Source organism: Lepisosteus oculatus, chromosome 23 (genome assembly GCF_040954835.1).
Source record: "Lepisosteus oculatus isolate fLepOcu1 chromosome 23, fLepOcu1.hap2, whole genome shotgun sequence".
In the NCBI taxonomy this organism is placed as follows: domain Eukaryota; kingdom Metazoa; phylum Chordata; class Actinopteri; order Semionotiformes; family Lepisosteidae; genus Lepisosteus; species Lepisosteus oculatus.
This window is the reverse complement of record NC_090718.1, coordinates 10,376,552-10,392,275: the sequence shown is the minus strand read 5'-3', so window position 1 is coordinate 10,392,275 and position 15,724 is coordinate 10,376,552.

The window sequence follows — 15,724 nt, the reverse complement described above, 5'->3', positions numbered from 1 at the left end:
TGCTGGTGTGCTCATGCTTTTTAACAGGGATTGAATCTCCCTTAATGTACACGGCTCTGTCACACCTACACTAGTTAGAAGCAGAAACCATGTATCTTTGGTAGCACTGACAGTATTCGTATTAAAAGTTAAAGAAAACATCTTATACCTTTTGTAGCTAATGCGACATTGATAGGCAGTTTGAAGTTTGGAACATTCAGGGAATCACATCTGAGTGTAATTCAAGCATTATTACAGAAGTTTTGGGGTTTCAAGGGCTGGGAGTTTGCCAAGGATATAGACCTTGCCCAATTATAAACGACAGCAGCTGAATAGGCCTTAATGGCATTCTGACAGCTCTGCTTCTTACGATCAAGAAATTCCATGTCCAGCTGTTACCTTATCAAGTCATATCAATAAGAAATGAAGAGTCAGAGCGGAGAAGTTTGTCCTAATTAATGGGTTTTCTTACTTCATCAGAGCTCTGAGCAGCAGACGCTGTGTGAGATTACATGTTAAGCATATAATGAAGTTAAAAAAAAAGAATCTCTATTCTCAATTCGAGGAAGGTTAACTATGTGAAAGACAGGAAGGACACACTTGTAAAAAATACTCACGTCTTACATGACGACAATAGAACATTGAAGCCTTCACTGGGACTATTGGACAACCAATCCAGTTCAAGTCACAAAAAATATATCAGAGCATCAAGAGTATATTTGTAATTTTTACATATGCTTATAATTCAGTAGAGGTTAAGCAAATGTACTGTTATGTCAACATCTAGAAGTTGCTCTGGCTGGGAAATTAGATTTTGTCATTTTAATTCTAAAAAAGAAAGTGGACAAAGAAGGTCAACACGGTCTGCCATCTTGTTACGACATGAAATTAATAAGCCGGCATTTGGAATGGCGCTGAGCCTCTGGCTGATAAAACTGCTGAGGATCTGAAAGGCTAATTAAACCACTTTTCTTGTGCTTCACAGGGACCTACCTGTCAGAACCGGCACAAAGCACGGTGCAAATCAGCTGAGGGATGGGATTCGTTTGCCAGACAGATGGGGTGTTAACAAGTCAGGGAAAAAAAATGGGATAGGAATAAGAAAGGACTGGGGTGTGATTTATCACCCCCTTCCAATAACTCATTTGCTAGCAACAGGGCAAGGACTGTGGTAAAAGTCTTTGCAATCAAATGGCAAGAGAAAATGCAGTCTTTTCAAACCAGGAGAAATGGGCAGTTATAGGTGGAGGCAGAGACAGACGAATACTGGAACCTAGCATGATAACTGGTGTTAAGAACGTATTGTTCTGGTTCTGGGTAGATGCAGTACCTGACTTGGCCCATCAAAATAAACAGGATTTAGATTAAGTAAAAGGATGCAACAAAAAGTACCAGGTGGTAATAAAATAAAAAAGGTGTGAAACGCTGGCCCTAGATAAATAGAACTCTAAACATACATCATTAAATATATTTATTAAAAAAACTGTCCTGTTTTATTATAGACACATAAACAAACAGCAATCAGCAGTGAAAGCTGACATAAACAATACAAAAAAAACAATACTGAAAAACATAATACAATTATGTTTTTCTTAACAGAGAAATCCCATATAGGCTGGGGCTTTGACTGTATTTTATACAGAGAACTTTTGCATTAACTAGTGTATTGTGTCAAGGTGCTTTGTATTGAATTTCAATACAAAAAAAAAGGTTTGCTTTGTCCTTGCAGCTAGTGTGGAATTAATCAGATTGGGTAAGCATTCACGAAAAGGGGCATGGTTACCTTTTGGTTCATTCTTAATAAATTGTGAAAACAATCAACAAAAGTCTCACCCACAACAGGATCATAAGAATTAATGCTTCAAGCAATTAACTTCATTTTCTAAAAACTTTTTCACTTGTGGATATTGCACAAGCTAGAACAATCAGCTAACCACTAGGTGCCAGCAGAATTCAGATCTCTCCAAAAATTAACAAAAGGCATTCGTTTAGAAATCTTCTTTTAATTAAGAAGACTTTTAAAGTGTAAAACTATACATATAGAACAAAAGAAAACACTCAATCACCTTCACAATTATTTATGAGAGCAAGAACTATAGAACCATTTGTAGTGAATGCATTCACAGATCTGATAATCATATTACGTATAGCATACTTAATCTTTGTCTAAAATACATTCAAACACTTTTCAAAGCCTAAGCCGCATTGAAATAATGTATTATTGCCATGACGTTTTGCCAAAAACTGAGAAAAGAAAATAAAGAAGGTCAGAGATGCAGACTTTTTAACAACCAAGGTTGTCTAAAGTAAAATACTGTAAGAGGCAAAACCCTGTCAGAGAAAGTTGAGCAAACTTTTTTGTTATCCTCTTCCTCCTGCACTCCAATTTGATATATTGTATTAACATTTCAAAGTTTCATTTCTATTGGCTTCTTAAACTTTATTTTCATCAGCTGTTTTTCACACCAACATTATTAATCACCATTCATTAGGTGTTACTGGGATATAGGAAAACATTAAGAAAAAGACAGTTCTAAAAGACAGAAAAATCATGCCTGCTAGTCTTGTTGCTCTATTTTGACTTCTGACTGTTTCCCAAAGAAAGGAAGGGACTTTAATCGTTTGATACAAATCTAATTAAAAAAGGCATTTCTTATCGCAAAATAATGCAATTATAAAAGAACACAGTTCAAGATCTCATCTAAATGGGAAACACTAATCCATTTGGTTCCTCCTAACCCCTGATAAGCTGATAATGTGTGATGTGTCTGACATTTAAACGTATCTACAGCTACATGGTAATCTGTTAAATATCAATTTTTTAAGAACCAAACTTAGAAACATAATTGTATATCTTTGTGACCTGGTATCAGGCTTTCTGAAAGCACAGTTATCGTCATATAAACTGAGGCACATTCTGCATTTTAGCCAGAGTGACATTTATTACAAGCAACACCATGAATTTTAAATTCTGAATTATACAATATTTCATGCAACTTAAAGTACTGTAAGTCAAATCAAAGTCAGAAAATGCAACTGCATTCAATTAGGCAGGATAAGCTCTCGTGAAAGATAAACAAAAGAAAATAGATCAGTGGAAGTAACAATGGCAACAGAAATTGTCTCTTATCTTTGCGTTTGCATTAATACGAAATTATTTTTTGTCATTACCCTCAGAAAGTGAAGCAGGTATTCTTGGGTAAAGAATACCACTGTAAAAAATGCCATTTCTATTCATACCCTGCACGTCTGGTTAGAAAATAAATTGTATGACTGATTTTATGAGATCATTGAGAAAAACACCCTGGGTGAAATTACAAATGTTGCCATTGCATTTTAAAAAAATGTATCCTTCTGTATTCACAAACTCCAATGTGCTTCGTGAGGTACAGAGTTCACTGCTTCTAATGAACAAACAGTTCAAACAGCGCAAACAGTATTAATGTACTGTAATTATCCATTGAGTGCTGTGCATGCAAAACAAATGTACATTTAATGGGATTCACTTGAGGAAAGTATGATTTTGCCCACAGCGTTTTTAATTTGTAAACTTGTAGTTTTATTTTGCTTCAAGAATACACACTAGCATCAGAAGCGGCAGAAGCAATTGAACCTTTTATAGAGCCAAAATGTGTTTCTACAAATACATTTATGAATAAGGTAATGATGACAGATCCCCCTTGTTTGGTAGCTGAGCATGGGCCATCTGCACACATTAACCCCTTTGTTTACTTTGTAACCACTGTTGTATGTGGTGGATGGACCAATATTCTTACTTTTAACCTTTGTCAACCAGTATTTGGTCCAACACTAGCACTCTTATCTCTTTGTTGTATCTTGCAAATTAGTAGAAATGGAATTTTCCTTGATTTGGTCGATCCTGTTTGGGCAGACCCACTCTACTGCCTCCTTTACTTTACTGGCAGCCCAACATGGCCACAACCGAGGCTGACACTCTGCTACAGTTGCTCCCTCTTAGGTGTCTCCTTACTCATAAACCACTCAATCTGAAACCTTGATGTTTTGAGCCTTTAGCTACCAACCAACTGTCTCACTACGAGGCTAAGTTTCACCCCGACACTTGTCTCACCCAAAATCCCTGCTCACAATAATCGGATGCCTCACCATGATCTTTTACTAACTAGGAGTCTCACCACGAGACTCAGTTTCTTGCTCAAACCGGAGCTGACAGTTTCACTATGAGCCTTTGCTTCTCACTGGAATACGGACAACGAGGACAAACCCAAACCAAAGCAGACAAAAACTGTTTACGTCCCGAACCCTAATATAGGGAAAATTGTCTATGATGTTTTTTAAATTATTTGTAATGTTTTTGTGCCAATCTCCAACAGCCGAAGCCACACTTGACACTCCAAATTTGGCGACTATGTTACAGTATTGAAGCATCTGAGATTATAAATTACACTATTTGTTCAAAACCTGATCTGTGTACTGTGAGAAAACCAGAATATTCTAGAGCAGCCAATTTGGGTTATAATTCTGTTCTGTGGTTCTTTGGCAGTTCAACAACAACAGGTTGAGCCTGTTAGCATGAAAAAAGCTTTTCAATCTACACTACTGTGTTTTGAGTGTATTGGGCTTCTCTATTCACTTGACTTGAAGGTCAGCCTTCTGGATAGCTTACTAGAGAGGAACCCTCCTGCCTGTGTAAGAGTGGAAAAGTTAAATGAAAGGGTGACATAAAATGCACAATGTGAGATGTCAAGATGTGGGGGTTCACATCTTGCTTTTATGGCCGGGCTTGGATGAAAGGCTGGAGTGAGCCGGTGTTAACTCTTTTCACGGTACTTACAGAATGTTTAACACTTTATAGAGCAAGCAATATGAGATGCAGAAACGAATAATATTCCTGCTTTTAAAGGGAAGCATTCCTTCAGAATGAAAAGCCGAACCAAGACACACTTTGTTTGAAAAGCACATTGCCCAAATTAATTAAGTGCTATATTTTGCTCCTTGACCCTTATTTTTTTTCTGTCACTCCCTAAAACCCCTGTGTCGACATGCCAAGATGTATTATCATGGTGAGATGTAGCATTTTATTAGTTCATCTTCTGCTATAGAATAAGGTGTTTGAGTAAGATATGTATAAATCCAAGGCACAATTAACATTCACCACTTTCCAATTTTAATTAATATAGAATTAATATAAGAAAAGTGGGAATTACAGAATTCTGCATAGACTGAAGAAACTATTTTGTATCTTGTTAGTGTTGTCAAATATAAGTAAAATAGAAGGAATGCCTTCTTGGGCATGGCTGTTTTTTTGTCATAGCTCCCTTAGTAATAATAGATAGATAAGACTTTATTGATCCAGAAGGGAAATTGATGTGTTACAGCAGCCCAGATCAATTCACACAAAAACGGACATCAGAACAGACGAAAAATTATACAAAATGTATATAAAATAAATATAAAAATAAATACATTGGTGTGTGCAAATATGATGATCATAGTCACTGTAAAAAAACAATAGAATATGTGCAAAATGTGCATAGGTTTATACAGATTGATTGTCCAAAAAGTATAATGGAGCAACATGCTGTCCATGGACGAGCAAATGAAGGGCTAACAGTCCTAGCCTAGGGCAGCGTAATACACCCTGAGAGCCGCAGGGAGGAAAGACCTGTGGAAACGTTCCCTTGAACAAAATAGCTGGAGCAGTCTGTTGCTAAAAGTGCTCCGCTGCCGAGTAACAGTCCCATGAAGCAGATGAGAGGTGTTGTTCATGATGGCTGATGATACTGCAGGATTAATTCAGTACATTATGCACCTTAGCAACAGAGCTAAGCAGGTTCTAAGTGAAAGTATAAGACCCATGAGTAATGACTTCCTATTGTATAATTAAATTAGCATGACACTTTTGATTGAGTCATGTTTAAACAAGGCCTGTATATTTTAATATAATACTAATTTCAATTCTTTCATTTGTTGATCCTAGGAGTCTGAAAACTATACAATATGAGGTTGGGGAACACTTTAATATTGTTTCAAATCAAAAAAAAAATCTCATAAAGTTCTCTCTTGCCTTGTTCCCCAAGAGTGCCATTTCCAATGTTGTTCTCTGAGGTATTGGGAAAAATCTAAGTCCTGCAGTCTTAACAAGCCTCCTGCTGATAAAGTTCCAGTAGTCTGCGTGAAGGACTGTATTAATATAGCAGAAAATAATACCAAAACAGACTGGCACTGGCTGGGCAGGCTCAGCCCAATATGTTGTCTTCAGGCTCCAAAGAATATAAGCACCAACTGGGAAATTCATTTGCAGGATTTGATTAACATTGCTCTGCTGTGGGAGCCACAGACTGGCCAACATCCTTCCTACTGAAATAATTAGCACTAGCCGATTTTATTTGCTTTGCCCAGTCTTGTGTTTTATTTTTAATCTATATAATTTTAGATGCTTTGACTTTTTTTAGTATTGCAAAAGTGCTCAATTAATATTCATTCTCAAAACATATTTAATCAGAACAGCTGCAGTCTCTTCAACACACCATCCACCCGAAAGATTTTGGTTGTACGATATCTATCTACAAGATATTTACAGCACTAAGCAAAAAAGTTATTGCAAAGTGTTTTCATTTATTTGGAAACAGCTGAAGAAAGACGTTTGTAGAAAACTTCCTGAAACAAGTGATTTGTGTAACAACATAAAACATCTACCTACTGTATGCTATCTTTAAATATTCATGTAGATATATACTCTGTTTAGCATAACGGCTTTGATATGAAATCAAATTTCCTGAGAGGTGTTTAATGCTATTCCACAGCTTTTCAGTGTTTGACCCTTTTGTACTTAATTAAACGAACATTTATCAGGGTCCCCAGAGTAACCAAGGCTTTGATATGCTGTGTTCTGCACACTTTTCTAAAGCACACTCTGGTTTATTATCTGTGAATAGTCAATTAAAACGATATAAAAAATCTATACTTAATCTTCCTAGGTCTTTGACTAATGTTAAGGGCTGCATAACAATGAAGCCATATGGAATAGCAATCACTGATTCCAGGTTTTACTGTGGTTTATACGTATCAAAGGCCATTGGTAGTGATACTGACTTACGAAGGTATACCTGCCTCCCCTGTTCAGTCTGTTTCTGGAGCAATATTCACAGATGTCAACAAAATGTCTGCAGTAATAAATCTTGTCTGTTCTGAAGCAAATGCCATCTTTTTAGTTACTGCAAACAACCAACACTGTCACTGCAATTGGCACATTTTATGAAAATTGAATTTACTCTTTTCCTTCAGCACGGAAAAATAAGATTACTTTGAAAAAATATTCCCAGCCCAAGTAGAACCCCGCAAAACCAAAATGATTTTTTTTTTCTTTTCAATCTGAGGTAAACAGCTAACAAAGTGTGTTTTGTAGATTTCAGTCAGGATAGGGAGCTGTTTTTATGGCTGTAAAACAGTTTGTGGTCTTTGTATATTTCGATGATGTCATCACTCCTTTCCAAAAAGAGACGCTTTAAATCATATTGAGGACTTTGGTTAACATCACTTGAAGAGCACCTTAATGCTTCCAGTCACATAAGGGAAGTTCTTGAAAATCAGAAGAACACTTTGCTCCTCGGGAATATTCTGTGAACTAATTGGCTAAAAAATTGACTCTGAACAGGTTCAATAAGCCATAGGTCACCCTTATATAACCTTAATAACCTCTTACTTGGGTCTGTATAACTCAGTTTTAAGAGGTCTTAGGTTAATCATTTCCTGCTGTGCTTTTATTCCTAGTCTACAGCACAATACTAGTGCAATGGCAAATATTATTGCATAATGGCCTCATGGTGCAAAGATGTTTTTCAGTAAAATTGAATCTGTCCCATAGTTTTACTTTGCAACAAGTAACTTATTCTATTTCACAGCTCATCAGTATCTGCACTACTTTACCATCTGCTCTCTTGGATTAGAACTCTTTACAAACCTCTTAATTTTGGGCTTTCTGGCTTTGATTATATTTGCTAATTGAACAAAAAAAAATGTTTCAGGCCCTGTGTTTTAGATACTTTTTTTTATTCACATGATAATTGTTGGCCAATAAAAACCCCTTTAGACTGTTCATCTATTCTACCAAATTCTGTTAAGTGTAATTGTCCCCAGGATTTCTTTATAATGTAGACTGCCTACAGGATGGTGCTCTCTGTGATCCATTTTCTTCTGCCTGAATGTAAAAAGTAGCTGAAGAGAACGGATCACAGAAGAAAAGACCGTAGGTAGACACATCGTGCCTCATTTAAAAAAAGCAATTAAAAGCATTTAAGTCAAAATAAGGTAGAAATGAAATGCTGCATTTGCAAACTACCATTAGAAGCAAGTGGAAGTTTATGTGTAGATGCAAGCACACATTTAAAATACAGATGTCCAAATTTACTTGCTTCATACAGTACAGTATGTGCTGAAAATCTGCCAATGTAAAATGTCAGAGTACAAAATTCAGAAGCTTAATGACACACATACAGCATTTACAAACCTGTCGATCAGATACATGAAACTTGCGTGATAATTTGTGAGGAGGAAAATCAGGTGAATGAGCTGAATTCCTGAAGACCTGAAGATGGAAGAGAGAAGAAAGCTCCTTAGCCCAAGGAGCACAGCCCAGCCAGATTGGATCAAACTCAGCAATCTGCCTGCAGTGACAGAGCAGGAAACCAGATACAGAGAGAGCACAGATACAGTACTGAGTCTGGGACTGTACTGGGCAACTACTTCGGCTTTTAGCCTTTGCCAACTGTGGGTTCAGATTTGATTAAAATTTAATTTTCTGACTTCAAGCTGATTCCACACCCTGTCTCTCTTAAGTATGCCCCCCACATTTTCAATCTCTGCTCCATACTTTAAAGTCAATGTTGGCTTTAGATTATTACACTTAAACACTCCTGTCTTCCTGAGCACCATCTGATAGGACATGTCTTCTTCTTAGTTTTATTTAGTTCTCAATCGCAGGCGTGAAGCTGTGCTAATAATATGCTAGTGATTTCATAACCCTTTTAAGGCACTAACTAAATCTGTGAGAATGACGCCCCTCCACTTTAATGCAGCTTTTTTCATTTACAGTCAAGTGCAGTTTTGTCTTTAAATCATTTGTTCTCAAATGTAGATGCAGTTGTTAACGTGTTTACGGACTGATTTTTAATAGGAGTCACAACAGTTCTTCAGAGAAATTCACTTTTCGGAGTTTACTAGTTCACGGATGTCAGATTTCTAGAATGCAAAATAATATTTTGAAGACATATGAACACGCATTGCATTTTGAACAAGAAGTATGAGGTCATGATGTGAGATTGTTGTTATAGACTCAAATTATAACACCCCTGACTGCAGAAGTATAACTTCTAAGAGGAAGTATAAAAGCAAAATATATTTAATGTATAGTGCGCCTGTACTGTATGTAGTATTTTGTTCCTTAAGTGATAAAAAAGCAGTCAGAATGGATTTATTTGATAGATCTTTGATATTCTAAACAGAAATAAACCAGAGTTTACTGGGAAACGATTTCCCACTTTTTTTCAGAGTCTCCCAGAGTTCTACCCATCCCCATTACTGTATATCTTGGCAGTAAATGTTCCTAAAAACAATGTCATCCAAAGCAGCTTTCTCCAGTACTCAGGCGTAATTTATTTGGCTGGAAAGTGCACTCTTTTCACATATTAGTTTGCATGCATATACTGTACAATATTGTCACAAATACAATAGAAATGAATAAAGTAGCACTGGCCTTATACAAAAACTACACCTCACACAATCCCTCATAACATACTGTATACAGATTCCTTTGATAACAATTCATTTCCTTTCAGTGAAAATTAAAATTCTTATAGTAAGTCACTGCAGTATTTCATTTTGTACAGAGTCTGTCATACTGTAGGTTAGCCCACAAGAGACACTAAGATCCATTTACGTAGCTGGATGAACTTGTGAAATTAGGATTAAGTCGGTTTTTAAAGGCTACAAGAGCCAGGATCGAACTGGGAAAGGTCTTCAGCCTAACCCTTACCACAGCTCTGCGCAGCCACATCTGTGTTAACCTTGAAAGGCAGGTTTGATCTTTTCTTCTTGATCTCTGTTGTTTGAAATTTGGTTAATCAGCCCCTGATCTACAACTCGTTAAAATTAAATGCAGCTGATAAAGGGACATATGACCACCATCCCTAATGATTCTAAGAATGGAAACTTCAATGCATTCATCTACAGACAGATCCTGAAGAATTGTCCCATCCCATTCTGCAGGCTTCTTGATCTGTCTAAGCCTAACTTGCATTGCAGTGCAGTGGGCAGTTTCATATATCAATCAGACTTTCACAGTGTGCCGATCATGTTGCTATCAAATAAATATTAACATGCCAGCCAGGCAATGATTCTCTGGGCAACATAACACTTTGTGAACACACACGCTAGGTGACAAACAAAAGCTGACAACCCAGCAAACACAGGGAAATAAAGTGTCAGCTTGAGTTATAATGTAAAGATAGCTGCTTTCTATGACAGATGTGGTATCTATTGGTTTCAGGATGCTGGCAAAAAGAATTGAGATCCTTCTCCAGGAGCACACGTTGAATTAGTTTTATTAATAAAAAAAGAAGTGCTGTATTACTGAAATTCTGGATGGTTAACACTTATCACTAAGCCATCAACAGCAACCATATCTTTTCCTGTGAAAAATCACTGTGACAGGCTCAAGGACCTTGTAAATAATCTCACCTGTACAAATATCAAATATGTCACTAGTTCTTTTATTGTTGAATAGAGTGCAGGAATGGTCACATGTTTATCTTTATATAAAAGGGTGATTGCTCACCTGGTTGTTCACTAAACATGGAAGAGAGAAGCTGAAGAGCTGGTGCCAGGCCTACTCCTGACTAGCCTTGAGTTTCGAGAGCAACTTATTTCCGAACAAGTCTTTTATTTGATGTATTGTCAACAACAATAAAGCCCATAATCTCCTGGACCTTTGCTTTCGTTTTTTTCATGTGCGAAGGTCAATGAACCTTGTTACATTGACCATAACGTAGAAGAAGTAAAAAGCCCTTCTGGTGCCAGAAAAAGTGTGATTTGCACTACATGACGGTGGTATGTTTCTCTTGGAAAATACCCTGCAAAAGGTATTTTGTTTCATGCGCTATTGGTAAGCAATCTTCTTAAGGAACCATGGGTTTCCTCAGTTTTGGACATGGTTTGAAAAGGTAAAAGCTGTCACTCTCTGCGATATATACCTTAACAATATCATTTCTCCCGCACAAGGGAGGTCCATCTGCTTAAGACACATGACATCATCCTGCAGGGCTGAAACAGAGCCACACTCATGTGCACTATATTTATGTGCTTTGCAGAGGCAGTGCCATGGGTTGAGCAGAGTTTTGAGTTCCTGAGAACTATATCTAGAGAACCTGCTGTGATGAAAACCTATGGAATCTCTCAGTCGCACCCACACAAAACCTCCTAAATCAGAAGAGACGGCCTATTCATTTGTTCAGATCACGGAAACAATTTGTGCTCAAGCTATTTTGCAGCTGAGTTTACAGCAACATTCAGAAACTCGAGGAGATTGATATGCTAAAGGAATGCTTTTCAAGTATTGGTAAAAAAATGCCTTTTAGTATCACTTTAAAAAATCACTTGGTTCGTCATGATCTCATACTTGAAAAACATATTCTCCTTTCCAAGGTTTTTTAAAATTTTTATTTAAAGGAAAAATTGTGAAGAAGAATGATGGTATTTATACTAGTATGTAAATATTTATTCCTGCATAGTGCAGCACATTGAATTTTGAATGTGCATTTAACTTTCAGAAATAAAACGTGCTGTATATTTAATTGTGCATTACAAAACGCTCACAAATAGTATCTGGTCATCAGAGGGTAACAACATTGACAGGCAAAGAACCACTTTCTGAAAGAAAATTCAGAACTGAATCTTTTTCAACCTAACCAAGTCCTACTTTTCATTGTTTGGAACATTTTTTATTTATTTGGAAACAACAAAGACAATACAATTACTTGCTCTTTCTTAAATTATTGAGAACCTCAACGGATGCTAGCTCATCATGTAATGTAGATTTTTTGTATTGCTGAATAGGGAATGGACAGATCTCAAGCAGTGTCCATTTCTTGAAGCAGTGGAAGCATTTCGTCCTCACAGAAGGGATGTTATTCAAGGTGGTGTACAAGAAGTCAATTAATTGGTGAAAATAACATACAGTACCCATAAAAGGTTTCTGTGCATTTCAGGCTTGAACAATTATTGCACATATCTCATTCTAGTTATCAGTGCAATTAATCTACATTTGAATCATAAAAAAAATAATTTTAGCTACTTAGCTTGTAATATGACACTTGATTCTGGGATTTTACTGTGAGTTAATTTCAGATACAGTATCAGAGAGAATGGTACCAGACTTTTTATCCAAATAAAGACACGGTATTTAGCTTTTTCTTCCCCAAATTAAAGAATTTATTCCCAGTACTGATGGATATATTTTAAATGGTTTTTTAATTAAAATAAGCTTTGACAGATAAATTAACATTAATTTAAACTTATTGAATTCATCTGTTTTGTGCCTCCCACAAAAATGTGAATTGTTCTGACCTGTCTCCTGTGCAATTATCAGATGTTATAAGCTGTATCTAAATACAGAATTAAAGCAAACACATTTGTAGCTACTGCCTTGGAAGTGGACCCAGTCATAAAAGACCACTGAACATTTTAAAGTAGTTCCATCCATCCATCCATCCATCCATCCTAAACGGTTCTTCCAGTTTATGGTCGCCGGAGACTTTCCTGGCAAGCAACGGGCGCAAGAGTTACAAATGTTTGTTAATCATAACGCATGACACATTCTGCTTTGATAAATGGAAGTTATTACCTGATGTTGGGGAGGGATAACAATAACAGGTCAACCTTACACAGCTTTTCCTAATCACCAGCATTACAGAAATAAGATATAAACACCTCCCTTGGCTTTTCTCTCAAGCATCCTTCCTCCACCCCATCTTCACATATCCATCTTACATAACATATAACCTGCTTAGTCTTATTTGATAATTCACAAATAGGAACTAGGAAAGATATAATAATAATTCCTTACACTTATATAGCACTTTTCTGGACACTCCACTCAAAGTGCTTTAAAGGTAATGGGGACTCTTCTCCACTACCACCAGTGTGCAGCCCCACCTGGATGATGCAAGGGGTGCCAGTACGCTCATCACACACCAGCTATCAGTGGGGAGGAGAACAGAGTGATGAAGCCAATTCACAGATGGGGATTATTAGGAGGCAATGGTTGGTAAAAGCCAATGGGAAATTTGGCCAGGACACCGGGGTAACACCCCTACTCGGAAATGTCCTGGGATTTTTAATGACCAGAGAGAATCTGGACCTCAGTTAAAGGATGGCACTATACTGGGGCATTAGGACCCATACAGATCGCAGGGTAAGCACCTCCAACTGGATATGATTTCTTATGCCTGCCTGGACAGCTTTACCTATACAATGTGTATCCTTGGGGCTACTGTAGGAGATACTTGTGAGGATAAAAGGTACAAGAAATAAGAAATACTCCATGTTCCAGTCGGCTCTAATCTTTCTGTGCACTCACACAACATCAGTTCTGGTTGATAACTTAACTAGATTTGCACAAGCACTGAGGAAGCAGGGAGCAAACGTCTGTTCTCATTTGCAACATTTATGCTGCACTTTGCCAGGAATGGAGTATTTTAAGACACACATAAGGTTCTGATATATCATACACACAAATACGCAAAATTGAGCAGTCAAAATCCAAAACAAGGCATTCTTGTTCGAAAGGTTTAATTTTTTCCATCTGTCTGCATGTTTTTCAAGTTTAATTCACCTTTTCTCTACAAGGTCAAGGAAATCAAATCTATTTACGTGGTGAAATCTTTACGCCCTCTATCTTCTCTTGGATGAGCCGTAATTAGGCTGTACCATTTCTTCTTTTAATGCAAACCTTTGATTATGTCAGTGAGAAAACAATGTACTCCAAAGGTCATAACAAAAATAACAGTAGGCATTTTGCAGGCAAATTACTAGTAATGCCAATCTTTGAGAACTCAGGTCTAAGATATCCGTATAATACCAGTCTTCATAGAAGCCTGTGGGACTTTCTCATCTTTGAATTAAAACAACCCACTTAAAGCATTACTTTTGCCCCATGGTAGTCACAACACTAATTCACTGCCTGTTTTTCCTCTATAGTAAGTTATAAATTAACTATTCAATAAAATAATTTAGATAAAGACATCGTAATAACAAATTCTACAAGATATCTAAAAGTATTAGATAAAATATATCTAGAAGTAATTTATTTTAAATTAATATATACTCTACTATGTGTAAATGTCCTAAATGTTCCAAGAAAATGTGCTCCAACTTATTTTGACATCCATTTTATTCATATGTACAAGAATATTACAAAATATATGCTGTGACTTAAGTACATTTAATTACAATGCAAATGCAAATGTTTCCGATTTAAAATGTACAACTTTACACAGGGTGAACAAATCAGACAAACCACTGGAAACAAATGCATGTTAGTTGTGCAAGAAACATGACCAGTAACATTTACAAATTTCAGTACAAAATCCACATTTATTGGATGATAACTAGAATTATTAATTAAAATCATTCAGGTGTATTTTAATACCACTTTATTCTTGTGTGTTGACTTCCTGTATTGTGACTGAAATAATGCACAATATTTACTATTGGTAAACAGGGAACGTGCCACTAAGTAATGATGAAAGCTTTGCTCTTCTGTTGGGGCATTTTTAGCTTAAAAAAGGTAAATATTGTTCTTCAAACGACAGCAATGAGCAGCTTCCAACATACTGTAAAATGACTTCATAAAGGCATACAATTACTTTTGCTCCATCTGAGGAAATCATTTTTCAGAATACTTAAGCAAAAAAAGTAGATACAGTTCATATACTCTATACCATGAACACAGTGGTAAATTATCTAATGTTAAATAATAATTGATAATGACAATTTTGCAGAATAACACAGGAATGTTAGTTCAGTGCAATATGCAATTTACATTTGTGGCTAATTTATAACATATGTTTGTGTTATACTTTATTCAGTTTTCATTCTGAAAAAGAAAGCTGTGTTGTGCTTTAGTATTAGGTTGAAAATGAAAGGAACCACCCTGAACCAGAGGTTGTTAGGAACAGGTTAGTTCAAAATGTATGTTATAATGGAACGAAAGATTTTGCCTGAATTACTTAGTAATACTGATCACTTTTTTTCAGTCATTACACTTCACTGGGAGAGATAGGAAATCCAACAGTTTGTCCTGTCCATCATAGCACTGAAAGTTGCAAAGCAAATTGTGCAGTTTTGCCTTGATATGTTGTGAGATATGTTACACATACTTTATGTTGTGCAACAGGTTCCAAGTTATTGGCTCAACTCAAAAACTAATTTACTGTCTCTGCAATGGCACTGACATTTCTTATTATTGTTGGTATTATTGCTATTGTTTTTCACACAATTTCACCAATAATACTCAAATTTAACACATTTTTCAATATATTTCAGTTATAGGGTCTCCAAAACAGAAATTCTGTAAAATATTTGGTGTTAGTGCTTTGTCAAAGCAAGGAATGAAATAGCTATTTTATATCTACTTATTATTAAGCTTAAATTAAAGTGTAAAATTATCTGACAAGCACATGTGATCTAACAGTAATTGTTGTTCTAGTAC